The sequence below is a fragment of the Canis aureus genome, chromosome 26 (assembly GCF_053574225.1).
Source record: "Canis aureus isolate CA01 chromosome 26, VMU_Caureus_v.1.0, whole genome shotgun sequence".
NCBI lineage: Eukaryota > Metazoa > Chordata > Mammalia > Carnivora > Canidae > Canis > Canis aureus.
In genome coordinates, this window is record NC_135636.1 from 11,128,783 (window position 1) to 11,150,557 (window position 21,775).

At 37.5% G+C, this 21,775-nt stretch overlaps 1 protein-coding gene and 1 long non-coding RNA gene across 2 annotated transcripts in view; one reads left to right on the top strand and one right to left on the bottom strand.

Annotated features, from left to right (window-relative positions):
* The window catches only part of LOC144298786 (uncharacterized), a 31,302-nt gene extending 28,189 nt beyond the window's left edge, over positions 1 to 3,113 (top strand). Inside the window, exons 3-4 of the long non-coding RNA XR_013365668.1 lie at positions 2,251 to 2,389; positions 2,487 to 3,113. This is a non-coding gene — a long non-coding RNA (uncharacterized LOC144298786). The remainder of the gene's footprint in view (positions 1 to 2,250; positions 2,390 to 2,486) is intronic.
* The window catches only part of PCSK2 (proprotein convertase subtilisin/kexin type 2), a 249,000-nt gene that overhangs the window by 167,647 nt on the left and 59,578 nt on the right, over positions 1 to 21,775 (bottom strand). The window lies entirely within an intron of this gene.

The following is a 21,775-nucleotide window of genomic DNA, read 5'->3' on the forward strand; positions in this document are numbered from 1 at the left end:
TCTCTTTGGGAAGCTTCAGCCTTTTATACCAGTCAGTATGCCAGCTTACTTACCAAAGGGCTTTAATTAATTGATTTATTTTGGCATACTTCACTCTTTCAGTGTCAATGTCAAGTTGAAAACAAATCACCTACTTAATGTAAATAATTTATCTGTAAACCAAGAAACAACTGTGGACCTAAGGAAATTCACATAAACTTTGCACAAATTGCATTGTCAATACTTTTTAGCTAAAGGGAGATAAGATTGTATTGTCCATCTTTATGTCCATATAATTGTGTTTTAGAAAACTCTATAAAAAGAGTTCATCCTAACAAATCCATGTATCATACCAAGACACTATTCATGCAAATTTTGCCTTCATTTTGAGAGGAACTCTTTTGCAGAATAAAGTCCAGCTCAGGTAATACTGTGGCACTCATAAGGAAATGCCTAACAGTAACGAAATGCATCATGTTCACCTTAATTACAATCATAATTTTTAAAATGTTTGTGTACATGGCACACTGCTAAACTTGCAACGGTTTGATTAATTACCCATGCAGTGAATTAATAAACTTTAAAAAATCCATTTAACAAAGATTTAATGAGTGCCTGCTTAGATGCCATGTCAAATGCTAGAAATGTAAAGAATAAATAAAGTAAATAGATAGTTTTCTATGTTTACTGTATGGCTAAACTTCCTGGTCCTGAAAGCACATTTAACAGGTTATATGCTTCATACTTTTCTTATTAGGTCCCTATGATGACCCTTTGAGGGATATAGTATTATACCTGTTTTATTTTTTTTTTTTAAGATTTATTTATTTATTTCAGAAAGACACAGAGAGAAAGAGAGAGAGAGAGAAAACAAGAGCAGGGGGGAGGGGCAGAGGGAGAGAATCCTCAAGCAGACTCCTGGTGAGCCCTGAGTGTGACGTGGAGTTTGATCTTACCAACCTGAGATCATGACCTGAGTTGAAATCAAGAGTCGGATGCCTGCCTGCCTGACTGATTCATCCAGGCCCCCCTCCTGCTTTAAAAGATTTAATCATTTATTTGAGAAAGAGAGAGGACTGTACCCATTTCAAAGGTGAGAAAATAAGAGTCAAAAAGGAATAAAGTGACTAATTTAAGACACAAAGCTGAACAGTGGCTGAGTTGGGATTTGAAGCAGGGAGAAAAAGGAGGCCTAGCAGGGAAGAAAAGGACAAAGAAAGCAAGACTGACTAATATCAACAAAGCAATCTGGAAAAGCTGGTGGTAAATTTAAACCTGCTCAGGATGACTGATGAAGAACAATAGTCAAACTCTGACATGGACTGGTGAGTGGCTGTGGGGTGGATATTGGGCCATGAAATTCCAGGATTAAAGAAAATTCAGTATCAGACAGCTGTTTTGACATGAGCAGGGAGCCCTACTAAAGCCCAACAAGAAAATTTTGATTTTGTCCAAGTTCTGGGGTTGCCTGAAGTTCCGGGTAAAGCAAGACAGCCTATGAAGAGAAATCTGACAACTGCGTGATTTCTTTGCTTTGTCTACACCCTACCCCTGGAAATTTCTAGGTTCACACATTTTGGTTTAATGTGATGGTCAAGCCTGCTGTACTAAGAAGAGAAAGGTTTATTTATTTATTTATTTATTTGTTTATTTATTTATTTTTGATCTCTTGGATCCTGGTTATTGGTAAATAGGGATCTTTCAGTTTGGGTATATTACTAACAACTTCACCACTATGCATATATATACATATATTTTTTTTCCAGAACCAAAAAATATATAGAACACTAAATGACCATCATTTTCAAGTTCCTTAATTGAAATTAAAATAGATGATAAGATATTCCACTGGATGCAATTTGCAACTTGCTAATAAGCAATAGGAGGATGACAAACAGCCAAATATATATTGTTTATAACCTTGGTATTTTATCAGGTCATAAATGGAATTGGGCTATAAAATGAAATGAAAGGACCACTTTTCGCTTGCAATATTTTAGCTTTTATGACTGTGTTTATAGTGAATCTTTCCAAATAAAAAGTGACCTCAAATATAAGTTGATGCTCCATTTTGATTGTCCCCAAGAAAAATATGCAAAAAATGCCTTATGCACAATGTAAATTTGAAGACTTTTCGGGAAATGAATGAACTAGTCCAATGCTTCCTTGCAGTAATTATTCGTTTACTCACTTTTAAAATGACATATGTCGGGTGTTGATTTGAAACCATTGCTTTTTCACTCTCACTCTTTGTGACCTTATTTTATCCAGTCTTTCCAGGTGCCTTTGGACATCGGGTCCTCCTCCTGCTGGAGCTGCTTTGTGAGTCATCACACAGTTGTCAAAACAGGGCTTCTCACGTCTTCCCTCGTGTTGCGATGATCTGCGGTAGCACACTTATTTTTAATCTGTATGTGATGCCAGTCAGTACTAGAATTTCCATCCTAAGTCTCAAGTTCCTATTCATATAACATCAAACAGCTCTCCTCTTTTCGTTGATCCTATAGGTCACAGTCTCCACTGCTGGCTTCTTGCTTTTAAAACTGATTTGAAAAGGCTTGTTTACAATGACACCCCACTCTGAAGCTCAATGCTGTATCCCTGGCAATTGTGACCACAATGTGAAGTTTCTTTGCATCTTTTATTCATTTGCCTCATTGGGTCAATTCTATAAGCATCCCAAATTAGCATTGTTTAAGGTTGTTCAAGGCAAGTTGTGTTTCCCCCAAATAAAAAATTATTTTTCAAATAAAATAAATGTGAGAGTGCCTAATATTCTAAGAGGCTTTGTGAGGACTTCACCTTAAGGCAACACTCTCCCTTTTCAGGGTCATTTTGGTAAAACCTGAATTCACATTAGGACAAATTCAGTGTTTTATGAAGTCAACTGAACAGTATTATTGAAAAATCCTTCTATTCATTATTCATAAAAAGTATGAAAATTAAGAAATGAGAAATGAGGAAAATGAAAATATTTTCATTGTAAGAATCAAAACATAAATAAAGCTCAAATTTCCCTTGACCAACTCTATGCTTCATAGGTGTCCAGACAGTGGTCTGGACACAGAATCAAAATCTCATTCTCTCCAACTCCTTGAAAATGACCAAAAGAGAAGTAAAAAGAGAAAGCTACATGTGGGCTATAAACCAGGAAATGTGCCAGAAGCTGCTGGGCATTTCTTGCAGATTCAATGGGGAGGGGCTGGGGGGAGATCTGCAGAGGACTCAGCCAGCCAGGTTTTGGGAGATGCATTTTAATCCCATCAGTGCCTCGGGCTAGAAGGTGCCCACAGCAGTGCAGTCTCCAGGCTATAGTGGGCACAGATGGCCCTGCCACAGGCACAGGGCCACAGCCTAGTAAAGAGGGTAGCTGTCGCCAGCCAGCCCTGGAGATCCTGCTGGGGCTAATTCGTGGTTGCTCAGCGAAGGGGCAGGAAGCAGGCTGAGAGACCATCCCTCAGGCTCTGGCGCCTTCCCCTGGGTCTCAGAACAGACGGAATCAAACCAGAACAAACCTCAGCTTTTCATTCTTTCTTTCTGGGGGCCTAAAGTATGCTGGCAACCGTCTGTCAAGGAGCCAGCTGGTGTGACCAATGAGGGTAAACACACACCTGCTCCTTTGAGGAGGAATAGACACCTCAGACCTAATGAAGCCGGGGTTGTCCATCCTGAAGAGTTAGAACTGGTGTCTTCCGCCAAAATAGATGTACAATGAGGAATAGGAGAAAGAATGAATGTCTTTCTAATTCCCAACCAGATTTGTGAAAGTAGAGCTGACAATCCCCAGAAGGTAGGCACTTTGATAACACTAAAGATTGCATAAGAGCAGAAGCAGGATTATTAAATTCAAAACTGTCATGCTGGAAAAATGAGAGATAAGGTAGAAAATTGGATTAGTGAAGGAGAAGGTAAATTTGGGGAATTCTTCCAGGACTTGGAGAAAACGATGAAGGTATGAACATGATGGAAGACAGAAGAAATGGAAGATGGGTCAGGGATATCCAGCGTTCATTTGGAAATGTGATATAATTCCAATAAAAAGTCCCAAGGGATATCTTTTGAGCCTGGGTAAAAATGACCCCACTGTTCTTCTGAAAAGACTAGCTGGATAAGGAAAGTTAAAAGGATGATTGATAAAGGCTGCTGTGCGATGAAAGAAGACTGGCAGCTATGAAAAACATATCATACAGCCAAATAATGAGAACTGAGAGGTTAGTGCAGAAAAAGAGAGTTGATGAAACAGAACATAAACCCCCCAAACTGACCCTTGTGTTTAGCACACGGTAAAGGTGTTTTTTTCAAATTAGAGGGGAAAGGATGAATTGTGTATTAAACCATACTGTGAGAATTGTTTAACTATTTGATGGTATTTTATAAGAAACACCAAAATAGATCCTATTGGGTTAAAATTACCACATGAAGAAACTAATTCGGGGATCCCTGGGTGGCGCAGCGGTTTGGCGCCTGCCTTTGGCCCAGGGCGCGATCCTGGAGACCCGGGATCGAATCCCACGTCGGGCTCCCGGTGCATGGAACCTGCTTCTCCCTCCTCCTGTGTCTCTGCCTCTTTCTCTCTCTCTGTGTCTATCATGAATAAATAAATAAATCTTAAAAAAAAAAAAAAAAAAAAAAAAAGAAACTAATTCAAGGCAGTCAGGAAAATGTTTGATCTGAGGCCAGAGAAGTCTTTCCGATTAAAAAAAAAGAAGAAGAAAGGAAAAGAAAAAAAAACTGAAGGAATAGAGCATGAAAAAAATTTTTTAAAAATGAAAATTTAAGTTTCTGTACATAAAAATTCTGAAATATAACTAAGGTATCAATGATATCCTAAACATCCCAGATTAAATATTTATAGTACACATATTAGACACAGGGCTACTACCCATAAAGAAAATAATTGCATGACAGACAATAGAGATAGAAAAATGGCAAGATAAGGCAGGCAACCAACAAATGGAGGTATAAAACATGCAAGGATTTGGGAAACATGCCTACCAGAAAAATAGCCCTTCCCTAGGCAGGGGAATGATCGAGGAAACAGCTTCATGTTCCCGTGAGTTTCTAAGGGTACTAAAATGATCCACTCCAACACTGGGAGCTTAGTAAAATACAGTTCTTACTTCTTCCTAGAATCTACTTGGAAAAAAAATTACTTGAAGACATTTTATAGCCAATCAAGGCATAAATAGCAATTGAAAAATTTAAGAGTAAGAATATAAAAGCATGGTCACAAAGAACAACGTAAATATGATGAATAATATTAACTTAAAACAACTGTAACAGCAATAGAAGTTCTAGAGCAGTTTCTCCATCTCAACACTTTTGGGATTTGGGCGCTGGATGATTCTTTGTTGTGGGCTTTGTCCTGTGCATTGAGAATGTTGAGCAACATCCTCGGACTCTATCCACTGGATACTAGAAATAACCATCTCCCCACCAACTGTGGCAATTATAACTACCTCCAGGCCTTGCCAAATGTCCTCTGGGCTCCCACATCTTCACTTCCCTCTGGTAAAAACCATTGTTCTAAAGTGAAATTATAACATGTAAACTATGTGGTGGGGAGAAGTGAAGTCTAGAATCCTCTCTTACATCAATTGAAATTGGAAAAGGGACAAGTGGAGAGAAAATAACAGCATGTGGAAATTTAGTGTCTCTGTCAGGTATGATTTAAAAAATACTGCCTGATAGTTGACATTCTATAATGAGAGAAAAATGTATTCATATATATTTAAATTTTTATGGTAATCATGAGGAGAATAAAGCTGGATTATAGCTTTCAGAGCACAAAAGGAAGGAAAAAAACAATAAAAGGATGATGCATAAAAGACAGGAAAAAAGAAACTAGTCTAGAAGTCATAAGAACAAATATATTACTTTTGACAATAAATAGAAATGCCTAGAGCACCCCATTAAAAGAAAATTACTTTTCTTGAGATCAAAAGTCCAAATCCAACTGTATGCTATTTTTAAAGATTACCTAAAAAAGTAATTGTCCCAGGAAGGCAAACAATAAAAGGATTAGCAAGATAAAATAGGCTTATGTACTAACAGGAGAGCAAGGGTGGCAATATTAATTGGACAAAGTAGACTTGAAGGCAAAAGACATTGAATGACTTGACTTTTTACTGATAAGAAGCTACGTTCACAATGAGGATATACCACTGATGACTCTGAACCAAATACTATCTCACCAAAATACATAACCCACTCTTGCCTTTTGCCACGCACTATAAACTGAGTATTTATGTCTCCCCCACTCCCTGAATTTATATGCTGAAATCCTAACCTTCAATGTGGTGATTATTTGGAAGTGGAGCTTTTGGGAAGTGCTTAGTTCAGGAGCATGGAGAGCTCAGTAATGGGATTAGCACTCTTTTTTTTTTTTTTCTTCCTCTAAGATTTCATTTATTTATTCACAAGAAACAGAAAGAGGCAGAGACACAGGCAGACAGAGAAGGAGACGCCCTTTGGGGAACCTGATGTGGGACTTGATCCCAGGACCCCAGAATCACCACCTGAGGCAAGGGCAGACGCTCAACCACTGAGCCACCCAGGTGCCCCTGGGATGAGCACCCGTATGAAAGAGATCCCATAGCTTTCTCTCCCCTTTTATCCTTTGAGGACACAGAGAGAAAATAGCCATCTACAAATGAAGAAGCAACAGACTCTGAGTCTCCTGGCACCTTGCTCTTGGACTTCCCCACTTCTGGAGCTTCAGGAAATAACTGTCTGTGGTTTAAGCTACCCAAGTGTGTAGTATTTTTGTGATAGCAGTTCCAGGCAGGCTTGAAGGAGCCACCAACCTGGAAAGAGAGACACATGGGAAAGACCCTAACCCAAGCTGCAGACTGGAGCATGCAGGCCAGCCAGTGCTGCTTCAGACAACAGCAGCATTGAGCGTGGCCCCCACTACAATAAATCCACTCCCAAATAGCCAGATGATGCTCCAATGTTCTATGGTTTCTCTCAGTCCTCCCTGATGGAGAAACTCAACCACAGCACCGGAACACTCACACAACATTCCTACTTTTCTAATGTAAATAGTCCTTTTTTGACTTTGAGCTTGACTGTCCCCATTGTGTACAACACCCAGCATGTACTTTGCAACACCTGTTCCCTAAATTCTCAGCTCAAACGCCAACGCTTGTAATTAATGTAGTGTATGCAATTGTAATTCTGAACTCATATGTCATGAAAACATTAACCCTCTAAAACACCTTTAAAAACAAGTATAAAACACATAGAGGTCACTTTGAATATCATTTATGTGTAGCTCACTCTCTAGATACATTGCTCCCTTATCTGCAATGAAATATGACCTTTTACTGTCATGTAGCATCTTTGGGCCACCTAAGGGAGCCTTTCTGAACATACAGTAGGAGATGTCATCAATGGGCCTGATGCCCAACTTTTTTTTTTTTTTTTTGCCCACCTTTTATAGTGGAAGTCAATTCATCAAAACTTTTAGGATTTAGGTGACTCTTCCATAAAGAAATCTTTCCCACACTTTCTCCTTCTGGTGAAAAAGGTTAAGAACAATTAATTTTTTTTTTTTAAGAACAATTAATTTTAAATAACAACCCCAAATCTTCTGGAAATACAATAAGACCCATTTCAAAGCAATGATTTGAGCTCAGAGGTTCTCTTTCCCTTCCTACAAATATTCTATTGAAGTAACTAAAGGGATGTAAATTTAAGATAAAATATGCAACAGCTGAAAAAAACAGAAGGACAGACATGACAAGCCAGGTTGGAAGAATTTCTGGAAGACAGGAAACAGATGGCATCAAGGTGAGTACAGGTGAAGGGTGACGGGGGGTACATATGGTTAGGCTACATCAGAGGTAGGGATGTCAACAACATGTCATGTGGAGGTTCTTTGAATTTATTCTTTTACAAAAATTGGTAATTTTTAAAACAAGTTTTAGATTTTAAAAAAGAACCTATGATTCTGTGATAGAACCTATGACTTAGGCTTCATAATTTATGGAGGTGATTAGCTAGCTTCTCTTGTTCAGGGATGTTGGGAGTTTTTGATGTGAGGAATGTAGCAGACTCCATGGATGTCCTGCTCACAGGCCCCTGGTGCTTGCCTTTGCCACACCACATCTCTGGCCCCAAAAGGGAGTTTCCTTTTTGTTCAGGCAGCCTTGCTGCTTTGCACTGGCAGTTATGTCTCTGCTGGTGGTGATCAGGGGCTAGAGCAGTGAATTACACAGACACCAGGTCCTAGGGCTCTGGAGTTCCTCAAGTCCTATATCCTGAAAAGTTGGCAGAACTCTTGCCCCAGGCCTATGCCACTCCTGAAACAAACACTTCCTCAGAGTCCCTGCTATCATTTTACCTTGCTTGGAGAGAGGTAAGTGTTCAGGACACACTGCTATCAATATGGAGACATTTTTATTTTCATTTATAAAGGCCAGGCAGATAAGAGAAAAACCACGGACACATATCTATAAAAGCAGCAGTTGAAAGAGAGCACCTGAGCAAGAGCCCCAAATGCCCATGTTGCATAGTGGTGGAGCTCCAGGGCTCTGGAGCTAGATGGCTTGTGTTGGCATCAGGCTCCACCCTGCTCTTCTTGCTGTGAAATGTGGGTAATAATAACTGTACATGTCATCACTAACCCTCACGGGTTGGTTGGGGTTAAATTAGTTAACATATCTAAAGCATTTAAAACAATGTTTGGAACACATTAATCAATAAAAGTTTGCTGAATATAAGTGTGGGCCTCACTGAAATGATGAAAAAAATTATAGTGTTACAATTTTAAATTTATAACCTCAGTGAAATTTGAAGGACATTTCTATCAATATGACATGAATAATTTGCTATGAGAAAATAAACAGGAAAAAGAGGACCTTTTAAGAAATTCAAGACAATTACTGTCCCAAATTAAATTTAGGAATGAAATGGACATTGCTAAAAACCATGTTAATGAATTCAAGGAATTATCTCAGAGAACAGAACAGAGAGAAAGAAAAAGGAAACAAGGGTAAGAGGCATGGGAGAGAGACCCAGAATATCTTATATTTGAATAATATCAGTTTAAAAAGGAGAAAACAGAGGAAATGGGGGAGAATACGTAGAAAATATTTTTGATCTGCACAGTTGTATTTCAAATTAGTAACTCTCACTGAATGACAAACAAGATAATTGAAAATAAATCATATTGTGGGATATTTCTAAATTCCCAGGGTAAAGAAAAAGCCCTATGATCTTTTAGATAAGCAAAAAACCCCAAAAAACTAACTAACGAACCAACCAAACAAAAAGATCCCTGAACATATAAACAAGGGAGAATCAAACTGGACTTCTTAGGTACTGGACTTTCTTTTTTGATGTGCTAAATTCTAGGAGAAAACAGAATAGGATTTACAGAATTTAGAGGAAAATGGATTGTGGCTCCTGAATTCAGTTTGAAGCTCTTACTTTTATGTGTGAGAACAGAAGAAACAAAACAAGGTTAGTTATTCTAGCAAAAAAAAAAAAAAATGGAAAGGGAAAAAGGGGAAAACTGAAAACATATAATATATAGAAGACTTAAAACAAGGGAAATAAGGTACACATAGCCAGTGGTCATAATGGATATGAATGACTTATGGTGAGGTTGTCAGACTGAATAAATCAAAGCCAACCCAGTTACACACTACTGCTAAGAGACACACCTATAAAAAGGAAGTTTGGAAATAAAGAGAGTGAAGATGTACTAGACAAATGCAAGACAACTCCTCATGAAAGACAAGGCTGGTGGTATTGCATCAGGAGGAACAGAAGCCATACGGAAAGTATTAAAAAGAACAAAGGGAGGTGCCTACGTGGCTCAATTGGTTGAGACCCCACTCTTGGTTTCAGTTCAGGTCATGATTTCAGGGTCATGAGATCAAGTCCCACCTTGGGCTACCATCTCAGCAGAGAGTCTGCTTGAGATTCTCGCCCTCTGGCCTCCCCACTCTCTCTCTCTCTCAAATAAATAAATCTTTAAAAAAAAGGGGGGGGGACAAAAGCAATACTTCCTGTTGTTAAAAGGAATATCCTCTTAGGAGATGCAACAATTATAAAACTTTCCAAGTTCATTATAGCTTTGGAATCGGAATTGGCAACTCTTAGGAATAAGAGGAGAAATCATTTAGACTTCAATTATAGTGGAGACTTTACATGCTGCCTTCAAAAACTGACAGACCAGGAAGAACAAAAAATCTTAGGATCTAGAGGATTTATGTAGCATAATGAACACATTCGATTTAATGGATGTAGAAAACTGCAATTGTCAAGGAGATACTACACATTTTCTCCAAATACTCATTTAAAAAATAATTATAGGCTAGTTAGAAAGGAATAATAATGAAAGACCACATTTCAAAACCTGTGAAATAAATCCAAATCTGATTCAAAGGAAGATATTTTAATATAGTTTATTTATTTATTTATTTATTTATTTATTTATTTATTTATTTATTTTTATAGTTTATTTACTAATAAAAAATATAGCATTTATTACAAATAAAATAACACAGCATTGGGGGCCCTGGCTGGCTTAGTCAGTAGAGTATGCAACTCTTGATGTTGGGATTTGTGAGTTTGAGCCCCATGTTGTGTGTAGAGATTACTTAAAAAAAAAGTAACATAGCATTAACTCAAGAAACAAAAACAATAATTTCAAAGGAAATTGGAAAAAGTTATTATTAAGATAAAAACAGAACCCTCCCCCCAAGAGTACTATTGAGAAATAAATCTAAATTTTGGTTCTTTGAAAAAGCCAACAAGCCTTTTAAAGTACTAAAAAGGAGAACGAGATAAAGAGGATAGTATTACACTACATTAGGAATAAAAGTATATAATTATATACTGGAAGGATTTTTTAAATGATAAGAAAATGTCATACACAAGTCTACAGCAACAAATTTGATCATTGAGATTAATAAATACTCTTCAAGGAACATATAAATTACCAAAATGGATTCAGGAAGTGGCAAAAAACCTGAGTAGACAATATGCAATTTAAAAGAAGTTGAAAGTTTGTCAAAGGTACACTACACTTCTATAAAAGGACCAGAACAACCCAGTCTTTAAATGAGTTATATTGTCCTTCAAGGAGCATGTTGTTCCTTTGCTATATAAACTGTTAAGAAGCACTGGAAAACAAGAAGCTTCCAGTTCGTTTTATGGGCTTTGCAATTCCTGAGAGAAAGATCACCCCAAAAGGAAACTAAAGGCAGATATCTCTCAGGAATACAGACTTTTAAAATTCTAAATAAAATATCAACAAATTGAATCCCTAGTATAATAAAGGATAATGTCTCATGACAAAGCAAAATTTACGCTAGTAATTTGGGAGTACTTTTAAAATTTATTTTTATTTATTTTTTATTTTTTGGGAGGGCTACTTTTTTAAATAAAGATTTTATTTATTTATGAGAGAGATAATTTGAGTGTGTGCACATGAATGGGGTGAGGGGCAGAGGGAGAACCAGACTCTAATGAGCAGAGAGCCAGATGCATGACTCGATCCCAGGACCCTGGGATGATGACCTGAACCAAAGGCAGACACCAACTGAGCCACTCAGGCGCCCCTGGGTGTACTTTTGTATTAGGAAATCAGCCACTATAATATACTTTATTACATTAATTGTTTAATAGAAAAAATATGATTGTGTAGTATATATACGTTGTAAGTATATTTGATATATTTGATAAAGTTTCCATTTTTCATAGACTGTTTACAAATTAGAAAAATACAAAAATGTTTGAAACATAATAAAGGGTATATGTTAGAAAGCAAAAAATATAAAAACAAAACAGAGGCATTCTCATTAAAATGGACAACACAAGGATGCCCACACTGAGCTCTCATTCATTTGTCTGAAGGTTGCAAACAAAATAAGGTCAAGAAAAATGAATGAGATATAAATATTATAAAAGACATGTCAAGTGGTCATTATTTATACTTTATTTGAGTTTCTTCCTACAAAATTCAAGATAATCATTTTTCAGGCTATCATAATTAATAAAATTCAGCAAGATGGAGAAAATCAACATATAAGAATTTCAGAGCTTTCCTATACATTAGCAGTAGTCTTTCAGAGAAAGTAATGAGAAAAAATTCATAATAAACACTTAAACTATGAAAGTCTCAGGAAAGAATCTATAGGAAATACTCAAGACCTCATTAAAACAAAAGAAGAAGAAAAAAGAAACTACAAAATTTGACTGAAGGACCTGCAAAAGGTATGAATACATTGAGAGACATACCATGACCTTGAAAGATCTTCTCTATCCTATTGTGAAGGTGTCAATTTCACCCCTTACCAACAATTTATAAGCTTAGTGGAAATTCAATCCAAATATTTGATTTTAAAATTTCATCTATAATCAAGTCACATTGTTAGGGATGGATAAATTAAACAAGTCGTATTGAGTCAATTAGCTAACTGAAAAAGAAATCCCCATATCACATCACACACAAAATTAATTTCCATATATATTCACCATGTGAAAGTATAGTTTTAATTAATTTGTCAGATGCTTTCATGATTTTATCTTATATAAATATAGGAAAATATAAAAGCATTTTTTCTTATTCTCCTTTTGAGGGACTGAATGGGAAGATCTTTCTTTCTTTTTTTTTTTTTTAGGTTTATTTATTCATTTTAGAGAGAGAGAGAAAGAGCATTCAGGCACTCCCTATGTGAGTGGGGGAGGAGCAGAGGGAGAGGAAGAGAAATCTTCAAGCAGACTCCCCACTGAACACTGAGCTGGTCACAGAGCTTGATGCTACAACCCAACCCAGAGAGCATGACCTGAGATGAAATCAAGAGTTGGATGCTCAACCAACTGAGCCATCCAGGTGCCTTGGAGGAAGATCTTTCTAAAACCTTTCTTTTCTTTCTAAAAAAGAAAAGAATGCTTAAAGAAAAAAGTACTATGTATTAAAATAAAGATAAATTAGCATTAAAATTGAGGACATAAAATAAGTAAAAAGAAATGCAGGTAAATATTTATTTGGTTTTGGAGTGGGAACTCCGTGAAGAAAAGATCTAGATGTGATGTGGTGGTAGCTATTCTTGCTTGTCTACTCAATATCCATACTCTCTGGTCTACCTTCTTTTTTTTTTTTTTCTGGTCTACCTTCTTAATAGAACCCCGTAGTAGTGAGGACAGGCATATGCCCAGCCAAAAAATTATAATTCCCAGCATTTTTTGCCAATAAATTTAAGCAATGATTTTTTTAGATTCATTGGAAGTTATTTTTTTCTCTTGGAGTTCTCTTGATCTTGTTTGGAATGCTCATTTGACAGTGGAGTTTCAGCAGCTAATTTGTGATCTTGAGATTAGAAGCTGTATATTCAGAATGACAGAACCCAAAGAATGAAGGAGGCTGGTTCCTTATGCTTTTTGGCGCTGCCATACCAGCCCTACACTACTTGCCTTCAGATTCCATTTATATGAGGAAATAAAACCTTATAAATCTATCTTGCTGTGATTGGGTCTCTCTATCAGACAAATATAATTTTTAACTAAAAAAAAAAAAAAAGAACAAAAAATGTCCGCCCCCCCATGCCTTAAAAAGCATCATAAGTATGTTATAACTGCTATGGAGGACAATATGGTAACAAGTATCAAAATCACAAGTGTGTATTCTTTGACCTAATCATTCAATTTTTGGGAATTTATTCTACAGAGATACTTAACGCAGGTGGGAAGCAATAGATGTAAAATGTGTTGTAGCAACAGATGAGTAGTAACCCAAATATCCATTAATAAAGAATTGGTTAAGTAAAATTAGATTCATTCACACAATAGAATATCACTTATCCATACAGAAGAACAAGAAAGCTGCTCATGTACTAATATGGAAGGTAGCAAAAAGAAGATGCACAAGGGTGTTCATAGTTTACTACTGTTTGTGTAAAAAAGGGGGAGAAGTGAGAATATATATTCATACCTTGTATATATACAAAGAAACTCAGGGAGGTTACACAAGAAATGAATAATAGTGTTTATTTAGAGTAGACAGAGGTGAAAATTGGCTAATGGAAGGAGTGGGAATGAGACTTTTGAAGAACTTTACACATATATATGTATTATTATATTATATATATAATTTTTGATCTATATAAACTATATTATCTACTCCCCAAACATAGGTATAATAAAAAAAAAAAGGAGGCAGTATTGCATCAAATGTGAAGGCTTATGGAATCTCAGAACTGGATATTGTCTTTTTTTTTCTTTTAAAGATTTTATTTATTTGAGAGGGAGAGCTGCATGAAAGAGAACATGAGCAGAGGGAAGGGGAAAAGGGAGCTTGATGTGGGACTCGATCCTCAGACCCTGAGATCATGACCTGAGTGGAAGATAGACACTTAACCCACTGAGCCATTCAGGTGCTCCTGGATACTATCTTTTATCATTGTGATCAAGGCATTATTTATTCTGGGAGACCTGGACTGCCCCATTAGTGTATAGGGTAATAATAGCCACCTCTGTGCTGGTAGTGAGAACTTAAACAGGATAAAGTAGGTAGAATGTATATCCCAGGCTGGACATGTGGTAATAAGTAATGGTGGTGAACATGATTTTCAGAAAAAGGAAATACTATTTGCTATATGGATAATAGAAAATGGGCTAATATTCTTACATAAAATGGGATCATACAGATCCTTTAGGAAAATATCAACACTCACCCCAAAAATAGCGAGAACATAAAAAGGCAAATCATTGATACCATCACTGATTGAAGACTCACCGTGTGCCAGGCAGTACTCTGTTTTTTTTTTTTTTTTTTTTTTTTAAGATTTATTTATTTATTCATGAGAGATAGAGAGCGAGAGCGAGAGAGAGAGAGAGGCAGAGACACAGGCAGAGAAAGAAGCAGACTCTCCACTGGGAGCCTGATGTGGGATTCAATCCCAGATCCTGGGATTATGCCCTGAGCTGAAGGCAGATGCTCAACCACTGAGCCATCTAGGCATCCCAGTGCTGTTTTTTAGACATAGCTATCATGTCATACAGAGAAGATCATGGTCTTCTCACAGTAGAGATATAAATGACTCAGAAATATATGGAAAAATTCACTTTCATTAAAAATTGAATACATGTAAGTTGAAGTAAAATAAGATACCCTCTTTGGCTTGCCAAACTGAAGAAGAAAAAGCATAATAATACACTATTGATAGAAATGTGTTTAAAACCTAAAAAAATGGGCAAACTGATTAGTGCAGCAATTTTACCTCTAGGAATTTATCTTCTGCAAAAAATCAGAAATGTGTTAAAAAGCACAAGTAAGAATTTATTTATGACGTTGTTCTCTGAAGCTCATTTATTACTAAAAAAAAAGTTAGAATTGGCCATTGTTACAAAATAGGGAAAATTACAAATAAATAATGCTACAATAATATAATGGAAAACAAAATATCTTTTAAAAACAATATTATAGAAGGAAGTAAAATAAACATTAGGATGTCAGTTTTGTAAAAGAATAAAAAAAGACAGACAAAACACTAAAGGATGTAAGTACAAAATGTTAAGGGATATTTAGCTTTGGCTGTGGGTAGTTTTTATTTTTAAAATTATGGACTCAATGTTTATGTCTCTTCAGATTTCATGTTAAAGCTCTAACCCTCAAAGGGATGACATTTGGAGGTGGGGCCTTTGGGAGGAAATTCGGTTTAGATGAAGTCATGAGGTTAGACCCCCAAGATGAGATTAGTGCCATGAAAGGGGGTATCACTAAGAACCCAATCTGCTGGCTCCTTGATCTTGGACTTCCCAGCCTCCAGCACTGTGAGAAATAAATGTCATTCAACCACTCAGTCTATGGTATTTTGTTACAGCAGCCCGAGTTAATGAAGACAAAAGTTAATGCTATAAAGACATATATTGATTTGTAGATATAGATACATTAATGTGTTAGGTATTTTTTAATAGTAAAATGTTCTTTAATTGTTACCGTTTTCAGATCTTTTTTTTTTTTTAATTAGTAAACTTAGTTTTTAGGGCATCTTTAAGCTCACAGCAAACTGAGTGGAATATACAGAGTATTCCTGTATATCCCCTGCCCCCTCCCCTCCGCCCCCATGAACAACCTCTCCCACCATGGAACAGGACACTGGGGTACCACAGTGGAACATTTTGGTACAACCGATGGGTTAATTTTTAAGAGAGGAGCTTCATACTGACCCTCCAGGATACATCTATTACTTCCTGTGTTACTCTTGTACCCAAAATTAATTAGGCTCCTTATCAGTATATAAATCTAGACTTCCAAAAAGATCAACCTCACCATCCATTTTGCTCTTCAACCTATATTTTGAATAAGCTAACTGATGAGATTAAGCAAAGTTGATAGATAATAGCACTGCATAAATTTATATTCAAAATGATAAGAGATTTTATCACTTATTATTCAGCGTTGTCTGGGACTCTGCCACTATTCCTCTGGTGAGTGAAGTGAAATGTCTCCTTCCACAAGGTGATTTGTAGCAAGGTTTGTCATCCTTATTTCCTTCTATATATGGAGCCCACAAACCCAGCTCTCTTTTGCCCAGCCTTTTAGAATAGCTCTGTGCAGTCTTTTAGAATTGCTACCTATAATTCCACGTAAAGTAAAGTTGGGTGTATTAGTTTGCAAGGGCTGCTATAACAAGGTACCATGGACTGGGTGACTTCATAACAGAAATTTATTTTCTCACACTGAGGTCAAGGTGCTCTCAGGGTTGGTTTCTTCTGGTCTCTATCCTTGGCTTGTAAATGGTCATCTTTCTCCCTGTAGCCCCACATAGTCTTTCCTCTGTGTATGTCTGTGTCCTAATCTCTGTTTATAAGGACATCAGTTGTATTTGATTAGGGATCACCCTAATGACCCCATTTTAACCTAATTAGATTTTTAAAGACTATCTCTCTAAATATGGCTATAGTCTGAGGTACTGGGTCTTAGGACTCCAACTGTGAATTTGGGTAGGACATGATCCAGCCCATAGCACCAGGCATTGTGTTGCTGAAGCAGGTGATTGGAGACCCGTCAGTACTGCCTCTTTCGGGGTCTCACATTTCCCTTCTATGCCTTTGGAATTGCACCTGCCCTCATCATACTGCCCTTGGGGTTCCTTGCTGTCAAAGCCACCTTCCACTGGACCAGACCATCACCCAATGCCCTTGTTATTCCTTTTCTTGAAATGCTCTCCTGGATTTCTGCTGCCTTTGGAAGGGCAGTCTCAAAATGTCATGTACTACAAGAAGAGCTCCCCTAAGAGCAGAACTATCTGTTCCTACAAGAGTTGTGTGGGGGTTTCTGCTTGGTCAGGTAGATTTAGGGTAAGAGGGAAGGGTATGTACAGCCATATGATCCAAATCACAGAGTTGGCCTGGGGTAGAGCAAGATCATTTTGTATAGGAGAAAGCAGGTCATTCTGGGAGAGAAGGAAGAACCATCAAACCCCAGGATTCTGGGTCAGGTTGCTTTCTTAAGGTAGGCTTAGGAGTGGGCACATCCAGGGCAGATGTAAGGTTAGACCAATGGGGCCCCTGAAGTAAAGGGGAAAAAGACATGCAAGTTTTAAGACCCGATCCTATGTAGGCCCAGGGGATCAGGGAGGCTCCCCAAGTCTCCCCAAGCCTCCCTAGGAATGTTCCTTGTAGGAATATTTGATGGCCAAGGTAGGAATTTTAAGTAAAAGGAGCCATGGGCTTGGTGATTGGCTAAGATGGGACCGTACCACCAATGGCTGCTGGTGGCACTGCCACCTCTGAAGCTCCAGGGTTCTTGGAGAATAAAGATCTCCTTCCAGTAAGGTATGTGGACTACCGAGTCACTAGTTTAAAAATTACATAACCACATTTGCTGCTATACCTGAGAAGCAACTCTTACTGGCCTACTTACCTCTTTGGGTTCCTTGGTGTCACCCTCCTATTTCCTCCCCACTTCAACCCACAAACATATGCGCACACACACATTCCCTCTCTGTCAAAACTATTAGAGCATGAAGCTCTTTGAAATGCCTCCATGTCCTTTTTCACTGTGGTTTATTTTCTCTCAGCCTTGAAAACTCATCACCTACAGCTCTTTTTGATTTGTTGGCCTTGCCAATTGGATCATGGGATGGTTAATTTTACGTATCAATTTAGCTATGCTATGGTGCCCACACATTTGATAAACACCACTCTAGATGTTGCTGTGAAGGTATCTTTTAGATGAGATTAATATTTAAATCAGTAGACTTTGAGTAAAGCAGCTTACTCTCCATAATGTGGGTGGGTTTTGTCCAATCAGTTGAAAGATTTAAAAACAAAGAGAGAGGCAACTTGAGGAAGAGAGAATTCTGCTTTCAGAAGGCCTTCGGATGCAAGACTACACCGTCAACTCTTGCTGGAATTTCCAGCCTGCCAGCCTGCCCTGCAAATTTAGGACTTTTGTGTCACCACAATTACATGAGGCAATTCCTCAGAATAAATCTCTCTCTTTATTTACACATCCTGTTGATTCCATTTCTCTGGGGAATCTTGACTGATACAGACTGTGAACATGACCGTCTCCATCAGGTTAAGGGATGAAGGCTGAGGGTGTTGGGGAGGGAGGCTTGTATAGTTCTGCAATCCAAGCAATGCAGGCGAGCTTATAAACATTGCAAGCACTTTTTGAATTCCTGACAAAACCAAGATTTATATATAAACATCTACCAAAATATGGCTAAAGGGTAATAATCAGAGAATTATAGCATTTGCTACATTTTTCTCCCTCCAAAGTCATCTTAGTAGCTTTGCTTTTTTGAAGCTTAAGCTCCTGGAAAGGTATTTAGTACATTTCGTATAAAACATCTGACACATTCTAGGTGTTAAAGAAAAGGTTAATTTCCTTTAAAAAAAAAAAAAAAACCCACACCATTCTGTGCAGAGAGCTTGCTCTTCCAGTCACATGGAGGCTGCACCTAAGTTCCCCATTTATCTTCAACATTCTTCCTCCTGCTTTTGAAACTCTTTCATTTAACATTAGCATTTGATTAACCTTTTATTCAAGAGACATCTGGGTTTTGTTATACACTATTATGCTGATTCTGGCTTGTTTTTATTTCAGATAATTTTCAAGTAGCCGCATGTACCAGGTAATAAGGTCTCCTTTTATGGCTAATTTTTGGCAATGGGGCTCCAGGAAGAGTGGTTCTTTCATTATGCAAAACTTATTCACTGTGGAGAAAACAGGAACCATCAAGTAGTGATAGTAAGATCTTATTTTCCTGTCTGGAATTATTTGGAGGAACATCTTGGCCATCTTTCCTTTATATGTATGCATTTCTGCAGGCTTTGAAAATTATATTGTCTATCAATTAAAATTCATATGAAACACAATTTAATTGAGAAAACTAAAGATAAAATCTGCAGTTACTGTCACATGGGAATATTCTCAGCAGTCCCTACGGATTCTGTAAGATTTTTTTCAACTATCCGCTGAGGCCATAGTGCTGATTGACAGCCAGGTCTGTGATGTGTTAGGGCCTGGATGATGTAGACTATGGCCCAACTTTTAGATCTGGAGGAAGGAAAATTCCACTTCCAATTCTTTAACAATAATGACGGGTCTTGGTTGCCAGGGACAAAACTGATCCAGGATTTGTACCATGCTTTGGCATTTCTTCAAAGCTTTGGTCTGAAGATTACTACTCTCATGGGGCCATTCTGTCTGCTGTTGTCTAAAGGAGGAGCTCAAATTTAGTCTCCTCAAGAATTCAGGGCTATTGAGAGGTTCATAGCTTGCACACTCCTCTCACACAAGAAAATGATCGGGGAAAAGGTAGCAGATGTAATTCCTGGAGGGTAGAGCCAAATGTCTAGGATATGGCTTGGGGAAAATCAAGAAATACCTTCATGGATAGGATGAAGGGTATTTTCAGTAATATCACACTGCACCTTACAGTTAGCCAAACATAAGGGGCAATTCCAGGAGATTAGCTAACCCTGTTAGTTAATAAGTAGTAGGAGGCCAAGATTGGTACCACTGAAGATCAGCCTGATACTTTCACTTTTTGACTTATTAGCTCTATAAACGTTGGTCTCTAGCTAGTGGGAACAATGTTCCTCAAGTGGGAACAATGATGCCCTTCTGGCTTATCTCACACAGTGCTGAGGAGGATGAGTTTACAAACTTCCAGCCTAGGTGAGATGATAAAGATCAGGGTGGAGTTAATACTCTAGTCTGTGCAGGAGAGCCAGCACCACATAGATGCCTATCAAAGATCTAAATATCAATGGAACATAAGTGGAGCCACACATATTAGAGATGAGAAATGTGCATTCCAGCCATGGCTCCAGCAGTGACAACCTGGGTCATCTCTGGAAAGTCATAAAACCCAGTGAGGCTCATTTTGTTCATTGGTGCCCATAGAGAGGCTTGCTAGAGGTGAGGTAAGTAGGTAATTTCTTCCCCAGTTGATCCTGATCTAGGTGTGGCTGCTACTTAAACCTGAAATCTAATTGTCCTCTGTCTTTTTCCTTCACATGACAACATAGCTATTGTCTTAGTTTTTTAGCACAAGAAACTGAAGCCTTAAGTACCTGTCAAAAATGCTTAAACTTGATTGAAATCATATGATGAAATCAGCTTGATAGAGAAACAGTTAAAAATTAGGCCTGGTCTGTAATACATAAATACTTTTAGTATGAAGAAGCCTAGCTTCAGAAGCCCAGTCAAGAAATCCTTCCCCTGGTCCCAGGGGTATTTGTGCTCACTGAATTGGACAGTTTCTTTTGGAAGTTTCAAGGCTATTTTTACGTGTTGTATCATGATAAGGGTGGGAGTGAGGTAGCAAATTAAAATCCATATAAGATTTCAATTTTTCATGCAAATTTCAGATTATTCCATGCCACCACAAAACCTTGCTAAGAATTCAAACTCATCCTGAGCTCCTCCATCTGTGAATATCTTTTTTCATGATAGGTCTCTCTACAGTTCAGCCCTGAATTATTCTCAGGTCTCTTTATCTACTTATATATTTAGCATATCTATCTATCTATCTATCTATCTATCTATCTATCTATCTATCTATCATCTATCTCTATCTATCCTCTATCTACCTTACAATCCATCCATCCACGTTTTTATCTTTTGTAGCACTTTTTCCTTTCCTTTTCTGTTTGATTGTAACATCTTGAGGGAAGGGATCAGTTTCCCATCCAGTTACTCAATGGGGCAGGACCCACAGAAGGTACTCTTGGCAAACAGTTGATCAGTTAACTAGGCTAATGGGATCTTAGCCATTATGCTTAGATCTAACTCTCTAAAGATATCCCCAGTTTTGACCATCCTTCAGGCAAGGCAATGAGCAATGAAGAAAAATATTTCCCAAGAACAGTGAGAAATAAATAACCTGAGATATAAATAATCTTCAAATCATGGTAGGTTATCTACAAGACTCACTCAGACACATTCTCTCCAGCCTGTGTGATAAATAGGAAAAAGACAAAAGGTCTTACTTCATTAAAAAAAAAAAAAAAAAAAAGCCTGGCATAACACTTTTTTTTTTTTTCACAGCATGTACACCCTTCAAAGGAAATATCTCCTTTAATGAGTCTCCTTTGCTTGTCCATTAGTTATTAGGCATTTCTTAGAAAAAAAGCCAACTTTCCTTTAATTAATGTGGTTGTTCTTAGGCTTTCTTTGGAGATTTTATTTTTATGCTGAGCTACAGAAATAAGATGAGGAGGTATTATATTGGCCTGAGCTTATCTTCATTTTATACAACAATGGGGCGCTTCTCTCTTTCTTTCCTTCAGTAAGCTTGCCTTAGAAAATAACAGCCCA